Source organism: Schistocerca gregaria, chromosome 7 (genome assembly GCF_023897955.1).
Source record: "Schistocerca gregaria isolate iqSchGreg1 chromosome 7, iqSchGreg1.2, whole genome shotgun sequence".
NCBI lineage: Eukaryota > Metazoa > Arthropoda > Insecta > Orthoptera > Acrididae > Schistocerca > Schistocerca gregaria.
The window spans coordinates 480,378,044-480,390,611 of NC_064926.1; the positions used below are offsets into that span (position 1 = coordinate 480,378,044).

At 45.8% G+C, this 12,568-nt stretch overlaps 1 protein-coding gene across 1 annotated transcript in view; it reads left to right on the forward strand.

The window, feature by feature from the left end:
- Positions 1 to 12,568, forward strand: part of LOC126281919 (beta-1,4-mannosyltransferase egh) — a 250,276-nt gene that overhangs the window by 56,190 nt on the left and 181,518 nt on the right. The window lies entirely within an intron of this gene.

The window sequence follows — 12,568 nt, forward strand, 5'->3', positions numbered from 1 at the left end:
TTTCAACATATGGAGCCAGTTCAGCGATTAGTTCGCTGACTAAACTTCTAACTGCAAGAGGTTATAATGCTGCAGGAACTTCCTTCAATTGAAATTCCCTGGCAGATTCAACCCGTGTGCTGGACAGAGACTCGAACCCGGTATCCTTTCCCGGCAAATGCTTTGCCGATTGAGATATGAATGCACGAATCACTCCCGTCTCCACAGCTTCAATTGTGTCAGTACCTCTTTTCTAACTTCAATGAAGTTCACCCGCGTAAGTTGCGGGACTAACATGGAACCTTACTTTTGGTGTACATAGCTGCTACGAACTGAGCTATCCAGGCACGAGCCACGACCGGCCCACACAACGTCAGTTTTCCCAATTCCCCTCTTCTACTTGCTATACGTTACAGTATCATGGAGAATTAAAGCTGTGAGGGCAGACCTTGAGACATACCTGCGTAGTTCATGCGGTAAGAGCATTCATTGGTTGCGAAAGGCAAGGTACTGGGTTGGGGTGCCATACCTACACACATTTTAAACTGCTAGTAAGTTTCACAGCTGCGACAACTTATCTGAGGAGTGAAATAGTCATTCTGGAGAAATGGTTCAAATGGCTCTAAGCACTATGGGACTTAATATCTGAGGTTATCGGTCCCCTAAACTTAGAACTACTTAAACCTAAAGACGTCACACACATCCATGCCCGAGGCAGAATTCGAACCTGCGACCATCGCAGCAACGCAGTTCCGGACTGAATCGCCTAGAACCGCTCGGCTACATTTTGGAGATTTCCTGCCCGATTCCGTAAGTTGTTCACTGTCACTGAGGTGACAGTCACGGGATAGTGATAGACTCATACACAGATGGCGGTCGAATCGCGTACACAAGGTATAAAAGAGCAGTGCATTGGCGGAGCTGTCATTTCTACTTACGTGACTCATGTGAAAACGTTTCCGACGTAACTGGTCGCACGACAGAAAGTAATATACCTTGAATGCGGAGTGTTAGTTTGAACAAGACGCATGGGACATTCCATTTCGGAAATCGTTAGAGAATTCAGTATTCAGAGATCCACAATGTCAAGCGTGTGATGAGAATACCAAATTTCAGGCATTACCTCTCACAGTGGATAACGCATTGGCCGACATCTTTCACGTAACGACCAAGAGCAGCTACGTTTATGTAGAGTTATCGGTGCTAACAGACAAGCAACACTTAAAGAACCGCACAAATCAATGTGAGACTGCGACGGACGTATCCGTTGGGACAGTGCGGAGAAGTATGTCATTAGTGGGCTATGGCAGCAGACGACAGACGTGAGTGCCTTTGCCAATAACACTTCGCCTGCGGTGCCTCTCCTGGGCTCGTGACAGTACTGGTTGGATCCTAGACGACTGGAACACAGTGGTCCCTCTTTCCGTTGGTGAAAGGTAATGGTATGGTTAGTGTGGCGTAGATCCCTCGGAGCAATGAACCCAAGTTGTCAACAAGGCACTGTGCAAGTTGATGGTGGCTCCATAATGATCGCCCAACATGAATCCCATCGAACGTTTATGGGACATAATCTAGAGGTTAAAAATGTTCAAGTGTGTGTGAGTTCTCAAGTGACCAAACTGCGGAGGTCATCGATCCCTAGACTTAAACACTACTTAAACTAACCTATGCTAAGAACAAACACACACACACACACACACACACACACACACACACACACACACACACACACACACACGCCCGAGGGAGGACTCGGGAGGGGCCGCACAGTCCGTGACACGGCGCCTCTAACCGCGCGGCTCGAGAAGGTTAGTTCATGCGTAACCTCCTGCACTGGAAACGCTTTTGCGATTATGGACGGCTGTAGAGGCAGCACGGCTCGATATTTATGGACGGGACTTTCAACGACTTTTTGAGACCATGTAATGGCGAGTTGCTGCGCTACGCCGGACAAAACTAGATCCGATATGATATTAAGAGGTATAATATGATTTATGCCACCTCAGTTCATGTGTGGCGTACATAAAGCAGGGAGCGCAATTCGGTAAATATACTCAGCAGCACTGACTTTTTGTGTCAGTGATCGCACGGACCTGTAGAGGAAGAACAGGTATGATATTATGCCAAAGGTGAATCAATAGCATGTGGTAAATAAAATTAAAAAAAGTGTTAGGCTTTCACGTGGGATTGCGAAGGCAGAACATATTTTTTTCTTTTTTTTAAATGCTCATTTTCTTTCCGGACTACAGTCTCATAGTTACGGCTAATCAAGATGAAATTTAGGCGACGTGCAAGTTGATTTCATTCCACACTTGCGCTCGTCTGTCGACGTGATGTGTTAATCCGAACTGTCAAGGGCAAGAGAAGCAGGGGATTACGGCATGAGTGATGCGAACGTGGTTTGATCGACTGCCCTGTTATAAGTTGTCTGCGATTTGGGGTTTTACGTCTGCCGACGTAGAGAAACGAGATTGCGAGATTATATCGCTAATATCTCTCTCTCTCTCTCTCTCTCTCTCTCTCTCTCTCTCTCTCTCTCTGTGTGTGTGTGTGTGTGTGTGTGTGTGTGTGTGTGTGTGTGTGTGTGTGTGTGTGTGTGTGTGCGCGCGCGCGCTCGCAGTAAACTGAAACATGCTCGCGATTTCCACTATTATGTGAATTTTTTGGTTCTTCCGATGGAGGGCACAGTGATTATTTGTGAAAGGCGAACGAAGATGTTGAATCTAAACGTAATTGCAAAGTGTTCCACGCTGTTGTGAGTGCGTGCATGAAATATATATGCTTGTAAATTCGAATGGTTTCTTTGATAATAAAAAAAGTAGTGTTATACGTAATATAAGAAGCGTCAGTTAATACGATTGTCTATATTAAACACAGAAGGCGAGGAGAAACAAATACTTCCGTCAAGAGAATTAACACGTTTACAGGATGTCCCAGATGGAATGGCCAGCATTCGGGGATATGAGAGCAATGCTGATTTGAAGGGCAAAACTTTATTTGGACATATTTCTTATTTCGAATTTGTTTTTGTGCTAATTGTGGGCAAGTATATCTTAACCACCCAACCTGTTGGGCGTTTTATTGAACCACGTTGCTTTGAGCATCGCTTGGATGTCCTTCTGCCTTTTAAAACAGGCCCGTTGAACATGCAGTTGTCCGTGGTGTGGCGTGAGTGAAGTAGTGGGAGGGACTGGTTCAAATTCAAATGGCTCTGAGCACTATGGGACTTAACATCTGAGGTCATCAGTCCCCTAGACTTAGAACTACCTAAACCTAACTAAGGACATCACACACATCCATGCGCGAGGCAGGATTCGAACGTGCGATCGTAGCGGTCGCGCGGTTCCAGACTGAAGCACCTAAAACCGCTCGGTCACAACGGCCGGCGTTTATGGGCGCCTGCTATGGTAGTGCTCCTGCTACTATCGAAGAATACCGTGGGGTTTTCCGGCAGTTCGAATACCTGATCGTAGAATGTTTACCAGAGTTTTCAGCACGTGGCGTGAAACGGTTCAAGTTCCCATTTTTTTCTGATCGTGTGGTTCAGCAGCAGGTTGTTGAAATGGTACAGCGTAGCCCCAGTGCCAGCGCACGGCGACTTTCTACACGCATCAGTGTCTCACGGCCACGAGTATGGGGCACGTTACATGCGGAGAACTTGTCCTCATTTTACACATAGCGTGTCTACAAGCTATACACTGGCGAAAACGTCACACGACTTGAATTTTGTCACTGGTTAAATGACAATCGTCATTTGCTTCCATTAATACCATTCAGTGATGAAGCCTCTTCTGCACTGAATGGAGTAAACAACATGCGATGGCCGCAGGAAAATGCACGCGCTACAGTGGAAACCAACAGGTTGGTACGTCCAGCCATTTTTAGAAGAGTGAATGACGGGACGGAATTACTTGAATTTTTTGGAATATGTTCTGTGGGCACGCGGAGTGCAATGTTAGTCGTGGTAGTGGAATTAATTGGCTACCAATATCCCCAGACTATACGCCATTATATTGTTTTATGCGTTTAGATGAAGTCTGAGGTGTACAAACGAAAAAGGTGAGTGCGCGAAATGAACTGCTCGGTCTCATAACGGAAGCTGCTGCTGTCTTTAAGGAACGTGCAGAGACACCCCGGCAAGCAACGCAAAATGTCCACCCAAGAGTCCACAAATGCATTGAAGTTGACGATGGGAACACTTATTATGAACTGTAAAACTCCTGGAATACGACTTTCACAATAAAGGTTAGAGGTGAGTGTATTAAACATATGTATTTTTCGACTGATACTTAATCAAACGGATATCGTTATTTTTACTAACTGTTGTACATGTGTAACCCTGAGAATTTATTGAATAATACAGGAAATAAATAACCGTGTAAACTGAAAGTGTTCTACCTCGAAAACCATTCAGATTAGGGCATACGTGTGTGGTCTTTCTTTTTTTTTTTTCCCCTCTCCAAATGCGCGTTCTGACATGTCCCTGCGACATCCTGTGTCTGGACTACTGTGGACAAAAGTTAGTTTAGTACGAGGAAGGACTCACGGACGACCGCGTGGAAAGGATCCCAAAGGGTAAAACTTTGGGCGCCGTTTGTGCCTGCGGCGCCTATCGCGCGCGGGGAAAACGCGAAGTTCTGGAAGCGGGCCCAGTTTCATCGCCGCTCACGAACAGCGAGCTTTTGTTTCGCCACCAAAACACCGCTGTTGCCAGGCTTCCATTTGACGACCCGAGACAATGCGTTTGTGCAAAGCGGTGGACAGTGACGAGATGGGTGAATAGCCGCGGCTGTCGTAACGCGGGTCTGCGAGGACTGTCAGGAAGGTTAGCCACTGAATCTGGCTCAGAGGTGCGCAGTGCGCTGAGGAAATCAGTTCAGGCAGTTATTGCTTTCTCACTGTCGTGGCTCACCGTTGGACTAAGCATGTGGGATACTCCCAAAGATTATACGGGCACGTTATTGTGACTTAAGCTTAATCAGTGCACGTAGAACCCAGCGATAAAGTCGCGCCACGTTGCCGGCCGCTGTGGCCGTTCGGTTCTAGGCGCTTCAGTCTGGAACGGCGGCCTCACATGTAAAGAAATGAACGTTTGGCTTCTTTCGTATTTCGTGCAACGTTCTCCCCGGTATCGCCCATGTATTGGTTTCGTTCATTAAACAATTCTATTTTTTTTTTCACTGAATCAATTTTTGTGTGTTGTTTATGCGAGTATTATACAGTGAAATGAGTTCACTCTACCCTTTCTTAGTGTGTTATTGCAGGACGTTTTAGGTTGGAATTATTATTACTCTGAAATCGATAACGTATTGTAAATATGGGCATCATACACTCCTGGAAATGGAAAAAAGAACACATTGGCACCGGTGTGTCAGACCCACCATACTTGCTCCGGACACTGCGAGAGGGCTGTACAAGCAATGATCACACGCACGGCACAGCGGACACACCAGGAACCGCGGTGTTGGCCGTCGAATGGCGCTAGCTGCGCAGCATTTGTGCACCGCCGGCGTCAGAGTCAGCCAGTTTGCAGTGGCATACGGAGCTCCATCGCAGTCTTTAACACTGGTAGCATGCCGCGACAGCGTGGACGTGAACCGTATGTGCAGTTGACGGACATTGAGCGAGGGCGTATAGTGGGCATGTGGGAGGCCGGGTGGACGTACCGCCGAATTGCTCTACACGTGGGGCGTGAGGTCGCCACAGTACATCGATGTTGTCGCAGTGGTCGGCGGAAGGTGCACGTGCCCGTCGACCTGGGACCGGACCACAGCGACGCACGGATGCACGCCAAGACCGTAGGATCCTACTCAGTGCCGTAGGGGACCGCACCGCCACTTCCCAGCAAATTAGGGACACTGTTGCTCCTGGGGTATCGGCGAGGACCATTCGCAACCGTCTCCATGAAGCTGGGCTACGGTCCCGCACACCGTTAGGCCGTCTTCCGCTCACGCCCCAACATCGTGCAGCCCGCCTCCAGTGGTGTCGCGACAGGCGTGAATGGAGGGACGAATGGAGACGTGTCGTCTTCAGCGATGAGAGTCGCTTCTGCCTTGGTGCCAATGATGGTCGTATGCGTGTTTGGCGCCGTGCGGGTGAGCGCCACAATCAGGACTGCATACGACCGAGGCACACAGGGCCAACACCCGGCATCATGGTGTGGGGAGCGATCTCCTACACTGGCCGTACACCTCTGGTGATCGTCGAGGGGACACTGAATAGTGCACGGTACATCCAAACCGTCATCGAACCCATCGTTCTACCATTCCTAGACCGGCAAGGGAACTTGCTGTTCCAACAGGACAATGCACGTCCGCATGTATCCCGTGCCACCCAACGTGCTCTAGAAGGTGTAAGTCAACTACCCTGGCCAGCAAGATCGCCGGATCTGTCCCTCATTGAGCATGTTTGGGACTGGATGAAGCGTCGTCTCACGCGGTCTGCACGTCCAGCACGAACGCTGGTCCAACTGAGGCGCCAGGTGGAAATGGCATGGCAAGCCGTTCCACAGGACTACATCCAGCATCTCTACGATCGTCTCCATGGGAGAATAGCAGCCTGCATTGCTGCGAAAGGTGGATATACACTGTACTAGTGCCGACATTGTGCATGCTCTGTTGCCTGTGTCTATGTGCCTGTGGTTCTGTCAGTGTGATCATGTGATGTATCTGACCCCAGGAATGTGTCAATAAAGTTTCCCCTTCCTGGGACAATGAATTCACGGTGTTCCTATTTCAATTTCCATGAGTGTATATTAAGACAGCTGAGTGTAAAATTCCAAACATAAATTATACTGTCCAGCATCGGTATGCCAATCTGGCAAAATCGCCGTGATCATCATTGCAATTATCTCACCGATAAGTGAAATTGCAGATTTCCTATGGTGAAACAGTGTCCTGCTTGCTGCGTGATGGAGTCCGTAATAGCCTTGTGCACAGCGTCGTCCGACAAAACTTGTCGACGCTTTACGGCCTTTTCTAAGGGACCACGGCGTGATAATAGCATGGGAAGAGATCAGGACTGTAGGGCTGGTGCTCGAATGTCTCCTGCTTCAGTTGCGTGAGACTCGCCTCCAAATTCAATGTCTAATCGCGACTAGCACGGAACCTGGCACACCATTCCACAATGGTGCATTTCGACAGATACGCTGCCCCATACACAGTCTTCATTCTCCGAGGGATGTCTCCCGATGTGTGTCGTTCGTCAGCCAAGAAAATAATAACGGCACTTTAATCCTGTTTTGACACATTTGGTAACAACTCACCATAGTTCGTTTCCGGATTTATCGCACGCTTGTTGGAAGGACACAAGTGCTACACTAATCCCTACCTGCATGTCGCTGCTTGCATAGCCTCATGGGAGTCGCGCTATGTCGCATATATGCTGCGGTAACGCCTTCAAACGGAAGCTTCATACTGAACATTTGCTTAAAGTGTAGAAGAGAAAACGACAGAGAAGCGAAGTACAAATCACCGGGTGGAACTCGCGCACCTCCGAATGCAACCCCGTCCTGGTGTTGCGGACTGTGATAGGAACTGGCGAGCAGAGGACGCTCGCACCTGTGTGTGTGTGTGTGTGTGTGTGTGTGTGTGTGTGTGTGTGTGTCCGTCCTCACAATCTGTTCCCAGAACCATGCCTGTTGTTCAGATAACGACCCGTCCTTAGAGAGGCGTGTTGTGTGCCGTTGGCGCCACCGCATTACGTAACTGCAGGTGTGAAGCGATCGCTCAATCAAAATCGGGTGTGGGAACAGAGTGGACGCAATGTCAGTACTATTACACATTGACACTGTTTTATTTGCATGCTGTTGTATACAAATGACACACTGTAACTAGAATCTCTTAGTGAACATTCGAATAAGATAATACTAGTCCACATTTTTCACCGATAATCCCAAGAGTGATCTCGAACGTCTTCGGCATTCCTCTATATGTACGTGAGCGGAAGTAACATGTTACTATTGTGGGCAAAATTTGTAGACACATTGTCTTAAAGAATTCTTATAAAACGTCCGGAAAAACTAATGTACAGATTGATACAATAAATTAGAGCTATAAGGGGCAGTCAAATGAAAGAGACATGAAAAAAGTAAACTTTATTATTTCAAAAGTAATTGCCATAACTGTTAGTATATTTCTCCCACTGTGAGGCAATGCCGTCAATCCGTTACGGAAAAATGTTCGCCGTTATCTACAGAGTTATAATTGTACCCAGGTGTGCATGCAAAAGCAAACTGACAGCCACAATGTCTTTCTTTGCGGCTCCAAAAATAGACTCCTGAGGAGAGATAGACTGTATAGAGGATGTGTAAGGACTTCCCAACGAAACTTCTGCAGCGTATTCCAAACAACTTTCGCCAACACGTGGGCGGGCATTATCCTGCAACACAATGAATGTTGCCACGGTTGTTTCGAGTACACTGCAGAATTTCCGCTGGAAATCCCTTACACGTTCTGCTGATCTCACTCCATGCGATTTCCGTATTTTCAGAGCTCTGAAGAAATACATTCGTGGCTCTCGATTTGTTTCGGACGAAGAGCGCACGCGTGGGTACAACCATGGTTCCAAAGGCAACCGCAATCTTTCTTTTTTCTTCGGAAGGATTGACAGTCTTACAGTTGGATAAATGTATTAACAGCTACGGCGAGTAATTATGAACTGACAAACAGTTTACTTACTTTTTGTCGATTTCTCTAGTTTTCATTTGAGTGGGCCTTACAACTGTTTGATATAAGAAAGTATAGCTAGAAAACTCTTGGTTATTTCTGTAAATGAGATTCTTGGAAGTTAATATCACCTGAAAAACATGCCTGTAAGAGAGTTAATTCCAGGACTTTGGTGCAGCATGTGTTGAGAGGTGGATCGGAAAAGGACTTGTTGGCTGGTCACCGACATCACCAAACTGAGACCGTTGGACTATCTCATTTGGAACCAAACAGAGAATTTTTTTTTGTTTATAACACAGACATTTTCGCTCTGGATGTTGAGTGTGGAATTGTGGAGGAGTAACTGTTCTTATGTATCACTAACATAAAGTACTCCAAATTCAACGACTAGCGTTAAGACTCCTTGGACTTTTTCTGCTTCACCAATGTCCCTAGAGAAAAGAAAAAAACCTGATGTTTTCAACGTGTAATTTCTTTCTAGCAATTTATCGCCCCCCCCCCCCCCCCTCGAAGTTTGTATAAATGTATGTTTCACTCCAACGCAGTGAAAAAACACACCTCTATATACGTAGTTGTCCCTTGAGTACAATATTTCTTGGACACTATTGGTGGTGTTCTAAATATATTTTTGGTACATTAACATAGTTACCATATAATATCTCTTTACAAAGTTCCTGTGCCAACTGGGAAACACTTTGACATTGAGGCATCTGCTTAACATCTGCATTAGAGACGTGTCGATCACACAATTTGACTGTAGTAACTGTAAAGCAGCGTGATTTAAACTGTGTGTGTGTGTGTGTGTGTGTGTGTGTGTGTGTGTTTTGCAGCTGCCGAGAGAAGACATTAGAGAACAGGCGGGAGAATGGGCCAAGTTGGCGAGTCGTAGAGCCGATGTCAGATGGGCATCCGACTCCCAAGCAGATCATAGCGCCACCTTTCTGGGTACGACATGCTGTCAGCTGACTCCTCTCTATCACTAAACCCAAAGCTGGAACCATCCTCTGCTCTCCTCAAACCGGATTTTACGCAAACCTGCGCTACTTTTGATTGAATGGATATGATGGCTGCCGCCCACGTTTCTCTGCCGATAGGGAACAAAGGTGATATCAGGCGGGAACATATATTTGTTTAATGTAATATCAAACGCGCAAGGGTACCAAGTATTTTCTATCATGTTCCTCATTTCCTCTTCCCGTGGCGCTCTGCAAACGTCTCTCTAAACTTCGTCAATATAATATTTATTAAACTGCAATATTGCATTTTAATAACTATATATCGTTTCAGCAGTGTCTCCACTTTTCAGTCATTCTGATTAAGCAGGGTTTCTTTCGTAAAATTCGTGTGTACAAATATGCAATCATCAAAGAAATATTTCGCTACTGGCTACTGTCAATATCACTGCTCGAGATTGTTGGCCAAATACATGAACTTAAACGATAACCTGTCAAGTCTGCACGTCATAGAAGTTGGCAGCAAAAAATCTACAGAAATAATATAGCCATTTAATTTCGAAATATTTAAATAATTCACGCAACGCTTTGTCCGACTCAGAGCCAAAACTATGTTTCGGATTTACATACAATGTGAGGTCACGTGTTAAGTCTCTAACAGAATGCCAGTTGATGAATTTCTATATCTGCTTAATCACACTGCAATTTTCGCTCGGATGTTGGGCAGAAAGGTCATAGAATCACTAAACTGGATAAATATTTGTGAAAGAGCGGACCGGAAAGTTTGTGAAACAAAGTTTGTGCTAGCAATTGTGATTCTCATAATACTCCTAGCGATATTTTTAAATGGGCATAATGTATAACTGTTATTAATTGACGCCTTTTTCAAATGTTGATTGACAAATAGCGGAGAAAAAAGATAAAGGAGTATAGTGCTGTTAAGACAGTCATGTGAAGACTTCCACAGCCTCGCAAGTCAAAATACAATTTATAGGTTCGCGTGAACTGAGCTCTGGTGTATACGATTACTTATTTTTAGCTTAGTGAGATAAACATAGTCTATTAGTAAACAATTTTGAAGCGTATTGCTGCTGGGAACTTAGTCTCATAATATAGTAAGTCATAAAAAAACCTCATGATATGGTAACGGAAGAGCGCAAAATGATCGAGTGCAAGGTGCCTCATACTGTAGGCATTTCGACTTGGCACCAGAAAGAAATACAGAAAAAAAATTAGAATGCTGAATCGCACAATATTTTGTAGAAAATTGCAGACGTTTCTGCACAGATTCGTGTTCTTGGCAGGAACTTGGATCTAACATAATTACCTGCGTCCATGCAACAATGCTAATCATAAGCTAAGGCTTGGAGCGTTATTGTTGGGTAAAAAGTGATGGAGCTTCCTGTCTCAAGGCATAATCTTGGAAGGTGACTCGGACGATGGCAGTCTGTACCGGAGCCCTGTCTTTACAGGATCGTTTGAAATGGAGTTGGTTTAATAGCGACCACGACAGACTAACAAGAGTTTGTTCTTTACCTGGGTAACGCTACAGCCGCATCAGCCGCAGTAACAGCTGTGAACTGAACTGCATCAGCCAGGATTCCAAATTGTTCCTCTTCCAGCCTTGTATTTGCTTAGTTTGTTTCTGTATGTTATGTACGTTGAAAATTTGACCCAAGTAGAAAGAAAATTATAAAAACCGGGAAATGATTGGAATTGTAACGTGGATAATTCTTCTTTTAATGTTACGACGCGTTCTATGGGTAAGAATGAAAAAAAGACTAGAAACCTAAGTGTAAACTTTAGATTCGAGAACATTAACCGCCATGCAAGGAAAGTCAGTAAATTTCCTGACGTCCTTGCGTTACAACTCATGAGCCCATTTTCGTGAAAACTTACTCCATGTCAAAACGTAGACAGACTTTGAAACTCAGATGAGAGCACATGGTACCATTTCCAGCGTCGGACATGCGCTATGCAGTGATTTTTCAACAGCTATTTTCACATGTTAGATATTGACTTCGAAGTGAACTTCCACGAGGAGGGGGGGGGGGGGGGGGGGGGAGAGATCAGATTGCTGACTGATGAAAACCAGAAAAATTTCATATCTTGTCCCGAATTAACGTCCAATGATCACCCTGTCTTGGTCCGAACAAAAAATTTCAGTTAAGTTCTCGTACTACAAGTCAGCAGCCTGTATGAATTGTTAAATGGATGTCATTTTCTGTTTGCGACTGTACAAGATCTTATGTTCTAGCAATGTCGGCCTTACGCCATTGTCCAACAAGCATACAATAGAACGCACCAGGAAATCATAATGAAAGAGAATGATGGCATGAACAACGAACTCGGGAATCTATTAATGTGTACTTGCAAATAGGTCATGCAGTGTCATGGCAACAGATACAAACTATAAGCAGCGGTACATCTACGGGATTGTGTCCCGCTCTATGGCTTGTCAACAAGTATACTGCACTACAAAATTGAAGGATCAGCTTCTCGAAACACCGTAATTGCCTTCTATTCCGACTCCTAACTTTGAAATTTGGTTCAGAGGTGCCTACACCCTTCCTCTGTGGCGCTGCAGAAGCGTGGCGCCCTGCGATTTCATCCTCGGGCTCGGCCACGCTTCAGACAGCAGGGTGTTGGCACGTGCAGAACAAAGGCCACAGCTCAGAAGTTCAATGTGAGCTGTAAGGGCAGTTAATAACGTCACACTGGCACCAAATTTCCCCACACTTCAGTCCAGAACCGCGCGACTGCTACGGTTCGAATCCTGCCTCGGGCATGGATGTGTGTGATGTCCTTAGGTTAGTTAGGTTTAAGTAGTTCTAAGTTCCAAGGGACTGATGACCTGAGATGTTCAGTCCCATAGCGCTCAGAGCCATTTGAACCATCCCCACAATTCTGCCAGACGCCACCGGGGACGCGTCACTTGATGAGAAGGACGTAACATCCCTTCTGCTTCAC